Here is a 9,264-nt window from a genome sequence, read left to right on the forward strand (position 1 = left end):
AAAACACCGTTGTCATCCTCAATGTAGATAACAATTGGGATTCAAATATAATTGAGAAACTTTAAATACTTGTATTTCATTCCAAGAAAAAAATCAGAGGAAAAAAAAAATCCCAACTTTATCTAAAGTAGCTTTAAAAGAACAACGTGAGGCTTCTGGAACAGCAAATTGAAGAAAATGACAAAATCTCTCTCCAAAAAGCAATGATAAAAACTGGACAAATTGTCAAAAATAACCATTTAAAGGCTCTGGAAATTGACCCAAAGCATACAACAAATGAGAAACATGACTTTAAGGATCTCAACTGAGCGTCCATAAACACCTTGAGGGACTGTGGGAGTTTAGTCCGGGGCCACGTTTTTCTTACCCATCCCAGCTCTGTCATACAGACATTCTACCTAGGAGTGCAAGCCATGGCCTCAGGACTAGCAGGCTCACTGCCAGAAAGGCTGCATGCACAACACTGTGTGCAAACTTAGAAGAGAGCAGAGGAGCCCTAATGAGCTACTGAATTTTAAGAGATCTATGGGCAAAATGTGAGAGTTCTACTCTTTCAAAGTGTGTGAGCATAACCTCTGAACAAGCACTGGATGAAAACTAAGCTATGTTGACCCAAAAGCTACATCAAAGAAGCTGACCTTAAAAATAAAAACAAGAATTAAGACAAAAACAGAAACAAGTAACTAAGCAGAGACATGGCCACAAATTAGTCCAAATACACAAACATGAAAACAGGAGAAAATATCAATCTTGATGGGACTCAGAGTCTAGAGTTGTTGCAATATTACTGCAGTGTAATTCTACAAGTCCAGCTTTTGGGGTTCCCGGGTGGCTCAGTCAGTTGAGCGTCTGAATTTGGATCAGGTCATGATCTCATGGTCCATGAGTTCGAGCCCTGGTTGGGCTCTGTGCTGACAGCTCAGAGCTGGGAACCTGTTTCAGATTCTGTGTCTCCCTCTCTCTCTGCCCCTCCCCCACTCACACTCCCTCTCTCTCTCTCTCTCTCTCTCTCTCTCAAAAATAAATAAACACTAAAAAAAATTTTTGTAAAGTCCAGCTGCTAACAAAACAGGATGAGATATGTAAAGAAACTAGAATTTTTGACCCATTAAGAAGTATACTGTAACTCCTAGAGCAACAGCTAAGAAAAAAAAATACAGAAAATAATTCGAGAAAAGAATTTAAATGGAACATTAACTATCTACATAACACCAAGAAAAGAAGTAAAAGAGAGAGACAGAAAGAGAGAGGGAGAAAGAGAGAGAGAGATGGAGAGAAGGTGAAGCATACAGGAAACAAATAGCAAAATAGTTAATATAAATCCAGCCGTGTCAATAATGGTAGCAAGCATGTATGGATTAAAAACTAATCAGGGGCATCTGGGAGGCTCAATCAGTTAACTGTCGGACTTCAGCTCAGGTCATGATCTCACCATCGGTGAGTTGGATCCCCACATCGAGCTCTGTGCTGACAGCTCAGAGCCCAGAGCTTGCTTCAGATTCTGTCTCTCTTTCTCTTTGCCCCTCCTCCACTCACACTCTGCCTCTCTCTGCCTCTCAAACATGAATAAATATTAAAAAAAAAGACATTAGGAAAAATTTGTTTTTAGATATAATATGGACACTTTCTAATTATAAAACATCAATTCACTTGGGAGGTATGTTAATTACAAACACACATGCACCTGAAAAAAGGTTAAAAAATACATGAAGCAGATTTACACAATGTATAGGAGAAAAAAGAAATTTAACAAAATTATTTGGAGAATTCAATGCCCTACTCCCAACAATAGCCTGTTCAGCTAGAGCGCAAATCAGCAAGACTCTTAAGGACTCGAGACATAAGACCATAAAAGACATTACTGATGAAGATGAGCAAATGGACATTTATAGAACACACTATCCAATAGCAGCAGAAAAAAAAGTACATGGAACATTCTCCAGGAAAGGCTAAGTTCTGGGTCATAGGAATTCTCAATAAATTTAGAATAATTGGATTCCTACAACATATGTTCTTTGATTCCCATGGAATTACATTAGAAATCAAAAAAAGAACTTGAGAAATTCAAAAATATTTGGAATTTAACTAGCATACTTCTAAACAAACAATGAATTCAAGAATAAATCACAAAGGAAATCAGAAGATATTTTGAGTTGAACAAGATGAAAACACAATATATAAACATTAACGGCATGTATCTAAAACAGGGCTTACATAAAAGTTTATAACAGAGATGCCTACATTAGAAAAGGAATATTTCAGAGCAATAACCTGTGAGTTCATTTTACAAAGCTAGAAAATAAAAGAACAAATTAAGCCCAACACAAACAAAAAGAAGGAAATAAGATTAGAAAAGAAATAAATGATACCAAATACAAAAAAATAACATAAAAATGAATCCCCAAAATTTTATTGAAAGAAATCAACAAACCTGTCAAAAAGTTTTTAGAGTTGGCAAGAAAATAAGACAATAGACAAATTAACAAAACGAGGAATAAAAGGGTGGCTATCACTACTGATTTTACAGAAATTAAAAAGATCAGAGGGAATTTTATGAATAATATTTTGCCAACAAATTGGACAATGTGGATAAATCTGAACAACAACAAGAAAAACAATAAGAAAAGAATATGTGAATAGATGTGTAACAAATGAAGAAATTAAATTAGTGAGTAAAAATCTTCTCACAAAGACCAGGCTCCCATGTCTACACTGGTGATTTAATCAATCATTATATGAAGCAAGTAATAACCATGCCTCCTGAACTCATCCAGAAAAAGAAAGAAGTAACAGAAATGGAAAATTTTCTTTAGAAAAAGCAGAGCAGGAGGGAGGGAATACTTTCCTAATTCATTTTGTGAGGCAACTGCTATCATAATCCTACCAGAGAGGAAAATCAAAAGACATCAATAGGGGAAAAAAGTACTAGCCAATAGATCTCATGAATATGGATGTGAAAATCCTCCGGAACACATTCGCAAATAAATCCAGCCACACACACAAAAATGATGGTATGCACGCCATGCCCACATGAGGTTTATCTCAGGAATGGAAGGTTGGTATAAATATCCCAAAATCAACTAATGTAATGCACCATATTAATAAAGTACCAAACCTCATGATCGTATTGATGAATGCACAAATACATCTTGAAAAATCTTTTATCCATGGACGGTGATTTTCAACAGGTTAGGAATAGAAGAGAACTTCCTAAAACTGATAAAGAGTATCTATAAAAGTCCTATAGCTAAAAAAGCTATAGCTTTTTCCTGATTTTAGGGGGAAGCATTTGGTGTTTCACTGCTAAAGTGAAAATTTTAGTTTAAAATGGTAAAATACCAAATGTTTCCCTCTTAAGATCAGGAAAAAAGCAAGGATGCCTGCTCTCAACACTTTTATTCAACACTGCATGCATTGAAGGTGTATAGGTAGTGAAATAAAACAGAAAAAACAGAAGAAAATGATAAATAAATAAATGGTATCTAAATTGGAAAGAAAGAGATAAGATTTTTTTATATGCAGATGACCTGATTCTGTATGTAGAAAATCCAAATAAATCACAAAAAACGACTAAAGCTTTAAAATAATGTCAGATCAGGATCACAGGATTTAACATCAATATAGAAACATTAATTAAATTTCTGTACTAGCAGTGAACATTTGCAAATGAAATAAGACAAACAATTCCATTCACAATTGCATGAAAAATGAATAAAATATTTAGAAGTAACGTTAACAAAAGCAGTACAAGACTTGTGTTCTGTAAATTACAAAATGCCTCTGTGAGAAGGAAGATTTAAATAAATGGAGAGGCATTCCATGTCCATGAATCAGAAGACTAAATGTCTTAAGATGGCAATTTGTCACGAATTGATCTATAGATATAATTAAGTCACTTTCAAAACCCCAGCAGGCCTTTTTGTTGGTGGAAATTGACAAGTTGTTTTTAAAGTTTATAGGGAGGGGTGCCTGGGTGGCTCAGTCGGTTGAATGTCTGCCTTTGGCTCAGGTCATGATCTCACAGTATGAGTTCGAGCCCTGAGTCAGGCTCTGTGCTGACAGCTCAGAGCCTGGAGCCTGCTTCAGATTCTGTGTCTCCCTCTCTCTGCCCCTCCCCTGATCATGCTCTGTCTCTCTCTGTCTCAAAAATAAATAAAAACTTTAAAAAATATTTTAATGTTTATAGGGAAATGCAAGGGACCCTGAGTAGCCAAAACTACTTGACGGGAGAATAATGTCAAACACTTAACATTTTCCAATTTCAAAACTTGCTATAAATCTACACGAAGCAAGGCAGCATGGTCCTGGTATAAGGATGGGCTTATAGATAAATTGAACAAAAATGAGTTCAAAATTAAACTCTTCACATTAATGGTAAAAAAGAACAAGGCCACAATTAGATTTTATGGGTTTAAATTTTTTGTCCAGTAACAATCACCTGGTTGGTTTATTTTATTCTTTAGGTTTATTTATTTATTTTAAGAGAGACAGAGAGTGAGTGGGGGGAGGGGTAGCCATAGAGGGAGAGAGGGAGAGAATCCCAAGCAGGCTCCATGCTGTCAATGTAGAGCCTAACGCATGGCTTCAACTCACAAAACCAAGAGATCATGATCTGAGCCAAAATCAAGAGTCCCACGTTAAACCTACTGAGCCACCCAGGCGCCCCACCAGGGAGGTTTATAAAGCACATAGTTACCTAGTAGCAGGACCAAACAAAAAGAAAAGCATAAAATTTGAGAGTCTTACATCATTCGATTTATTTCAAAATTACATTAAAGTAATGCTAATTGTAGGACAGTGTCAAAGATAAACACCACCATACGTTAATTTCAAGGAGAACAGATTTTATTCAGTAACTACGGATTGTAGGTGCAAGTGCTGAGCTCCATTCTTTGTTCAGAGGTGATGGGATGTTTGAAAAGAGAATAGAGAGGAGGGAGTGGAAATTTCAGGGGCTCCAGCAGTCAGGGAAGGGAAAACTCACAAAAAGCAGAGGGAGGTGGTCCAAGTGAAACCCATCTGGGTTTTCTAACTGGCACTTACCAAATGTAAGCCTCTCCCTTTGCACAGAGACTGGGAAACAAGGGGCCCTATCCTCAGACATTGGCAGCAACAGAGTAAATTCTTTTGGCAGCCTTGAGTTTGCTCAAGCAGGTACTTGAAGAGGGTCTGGAGACATCCTAAGGGTACTGACTTGAGCTGTTACAAACTATAGTAATGTTTGTTCAGGTCTTTATAGGCCAAGATGGAGGCATAGTTGAAAAAAATCTGACTACGTTTTGGTCAAGGAGATAATCATCAGCAGCAAGGATTTTAAAATGTACTCTGTAAACCACCTACACGAGAACTTTGGAGTAATTATTGGAAAAATGATTTTTGAATCTTACCCAGAGTTATTAAATTAAAATATTTTGCTTAGGACCCAAAACATATTAGACATCAACCCAGATGATTCAGACATAAATGAAAGTTTGAAAACCACCTGTTGAGAGTTACCAAGTTTTGGAAATGGTTATGCACTGTAATTTTCACAACTGCTTAGATGAAAACAAACATGAGGATATAATAATGATAGCAAACATACATTAAGAATTTAAATATGTGCCAGGCTTGTTTTAAGAATTTTACATGTATCAACTCAATCCCATATTACATTTGGAATATTTATTTTAATGATAAAGAAAACTATACACAGAGAGGTAAAGCAATTTATGTAAGGTCATACAGCAGAGCAAGAATTCAACCCCAGAAATTTTGCCTCCAGAGGCTATATTCTAAGTCACTAGATTATATATTTAATTGTGACATGATGATCAACAACCTATTTCCAACATTCTTAAAAAAATTTTCATATGGAAATAGGAATGTGGTGGTCTTGCTAAATTTGACAAGACTTATTTTTGTGAAGTATTTGGGAGAGAGGGTGAAAGGCAGACTGCACCAGCTTAAAGTTAAGATGGTCAAAGAAAATAGGAAGAAAAAGTAAATATAAAAGAAAATGTATTAAATTATAAAGTAAGCATCTTTCCCTCTATTTGTAAAGGAAACCAATAAAGTAAAATTTAATTTTTGGAAAACATAACAAAATAAATAAGAATTTAGTAAGACTAATTAAGGGGGAAAAGTGATAAATCTATACTATCAGAAAGATATGAGAAAGATATTATGCTTGGCTGGCATAGTTGGTTAAGCATATGATTCTTCATTGCGACTCAGGTCATGATCCCAGGGTCGTGGAATCAAGCCCCATGTCTGGCTCTGCACTGACAGTGTAGAGCCTGCTTGGGATTCTCTCTCTCCTCTCTCTGCCTCTCCCCTGCTTGTGCATGTGCTCTTTGTCTCTTTATCTCTGTCAAAATAAATAAATAAACTTTAAAAATATATTAGATATTAAAGATAGAGCTTAAAGACATTCAGATGTTAAAGACATTAGAAATGTAAAGAATATATGTTCCACCAGAGCAAGGGCCTAATGAAAGGTGGCAAAAGGGAGCCCAGAAGAGAGTAGTTGATCCATTTTCTAAGAAAGATTGGCATGATGTGAAAGCACCAGCTATGTTCAGTGTAAGAAATATTGGAAAAACACAAGTCGTGAGAGTTCAAGGAAGCAAAATGGCATCTGATGGCCTCAATGGTAGTGTTTTGGAGGTGAGCCTTGCTGATCTGCAGAATGATGAAGTTACACTTAGAAAAATCAAGCAAATTGCTGAGGATGTACAGGGCAAAAACTATCTGACTAATTTTCATGGCATGCGTTTTAACCCTGACAAAACGTGTTCCCTGGTCAAAAATGGTAGACCATGATTAAAGCTCATGTTGATGTTAAGACTACCAATGGTTATTTGCCTTGTGTATTTTGTGTTGATTTTACTAAAAAAATGCAACAATCAGATTTGGAAGACTTCTTATGCTCAGTTACAACTGGTCCACCAAATTTCGGAAAAAGATAATGCATATTATGACCTGAGAGGTGCGAATGACTTAAAAAAAAGTCAATCAGCATCCGACAGCATCAAAAAGAGACATAGGAAAAGCTTATAAATCTACTTATCCACTCCATGATATCTTTGCTAGAAAAGTAAAAATGCTGAAGAAGCCCAGGTTTGAACTGGGAAAGCTTATGGACCTTTCTGGTAAAGGTAGTATTTCTGGAAAAGCGACTAGAGATGAGACCAGTGCTAAAACTGAACAAGCTGATGGGTCTGAGCCACCAGCCCAAGAATCTGTGGGAAATTCAGACATTTAATGGTGACAGATAAAAAAATCCTATTGGTGAAAATAAATAAACAAACAAATAAATAAAATTGAAACTGTATATTAATCTGACAATTTAGGTGATGCAATTTCAGGAAAATATAACTTAACAGTACTAAAAGGAGAAATGGACAAATCTCAATAGCATTTTTTTCTTTTCAGAACATTATGTTCATTATTTTAAATCTCACAATAATCTCCCGATTTAGATGATTTCACTAGCAAATCTTTCAAAATATTTAAGAAAGGGAAAAATACAAAATCTTCTATTTCATAAAGATAAAATCATTCTTAGATCTTTTTTTTTGAAGTGAGGATAATCTTTATATCAAACCCTATCAAGGACATTAAAAGAAAAACTATAGATCAATTTCTCTAATAGGTATTATTTCACAAATCTAATTAAAATATTAGCAGATTGAATCCAATAATACCAAAAGTGGGGTTAAAATGAGCTGAAAGTCTTCATTCTTTTTACCTGTGTGAGATACTTACTTGGTAAATACCAAAAAAATTACTTACTTCTTAAAAGTTTAAAAAAGTAATAAAATTGGAGTCTTACGCCATTAAAAATTATTTTAATCATTGAATGTCATTCTACCTATATATTTTTGTTTTTTTGATTTTTGGACCAAGTATTTTCAATTTTCTTTTTTTTTTTTATTACTGACATTTCTTTAAGTCAAATGACTACTCACATTTTTCACATTTTCTTTATTAAATTTTTGTATCTAAAGAGTTATGTGTTACATATGCTATTTTTATTCTATTGGTTACAATTAAATCTTTAACAAAATCACTTGAAAAAAGATAAAAACAATTTCATGATTAAGTTGATCTAGAAAGGAGTTTTTAAGAATATTTTTTTAAAGAATATTTTAAATATTATCACTCCTTAACATCATCCATTTCATCATTGTTTAGTATTTTAGTTGCTCTTTAGTATTTATCCACCCAAAATTAATCATCATTTTTATTATGCACGTCACTGTCGATAGTTACTTATGTTTATTACTGTTTACTAATTTTAACTGCTTTTCAGATTCTTTCCTTCCTTCTGGATTTATTTCCCTCTTTCTGAGGTCGAGAGTTTAGGACACTTTTTAACTATGAATTATAATAGCAAAACTAAATTTTAGTTAGGTTTAAAATAACTAAACTCTTGAACTCAATTTTTTTTTTTCTGAAAAACAACTGGTGTAGTTTAGTTATCATCTATTTTTCTCTTCAGTGTGATTTACGATTTTCTTTTCAGTTGTATTTTTTAATTCTATTCCAAAGTGTTCAGACGTAGATTTGCTTTTGGTGTAGTCCTTGAATTGGTATTTTGATTTAATCTCAGGTTGTGAGATTCATCATCTCTTAAAATCTCATCTTTGTACATTGCTTTGACTACCTATTCATTGCCATTTTCTTTATCATTTTGATATTCCTATAAGACATATTTTGCATCATGCAATGTATCTTTCAGGTCTGTTTTTGAAACATTTTCTCATATAGTACATCTGTTTTTAACTGTGCTGTCCATACAAATATTGACACAAATATAGCTCTAGTTAACTAATTTTGTCCTCAGATTTGTACATGATATGCTATTTTAACCATTCATTGAATTTTTAATAATAAAGACTTTATAGAAATTACATTTCATTTTGTTCATATTTATACTATTTGTTCATAATAATTTAAAACATACTACTGTAACATATATTTCAAATTTTATGACTTTTCTCTTATTTATAGTCCTTGGGGAACAGATTTTTCTATTTAATCTTCTGATGATCCTCATTTAAAATTTTTCTTTCTCTCTTTCTTCCTTTTTCTCTCTTCCTTCCTTCCTTCCTTTCCTTCTTTCTTCCTACCTTCCTTCCTTCCTTCCTTCCTTCCTTCCTTCCTTCCTTCCTTCTTCCTTCCTTCCTTCCTTCCTTCCTTTCTTTCTTTCTTTCTTTCTTTCTTTCTTTCTTTCTTTCTTTCTTTCTTTCTTTCTGCCTTTCTCTCTGCCCTTCTCTC

General features: G+C 34.2%; 1 pseudogene; it reads left to right on the forward strand.

Annotated features, from left to right (window-relative positions):
- The first annotated feature begins 6,282 nt into the window (after positions 1-6,282).
- LOC123386168 lies at positions 6,283-8,927 on the forward strand (annotated as a pseudogene).
- The last annotated feature ends 337 nt before the right edge of the window (positions 8,928-9,264 follow it).

Source organism: Felis catus, chromosome B3, assembly GCF_018350175.1.
Source record: "Felis catus isolate Fca126 chromosome B3, F.catus_Fca126_mat1.0, whole genome shotgun sequence".
Lineage (NCBI taxonomy): Eukaryota > Metazoa > Chordata > Mammalia > Carnivora > Felidae > Felis > Felis catus.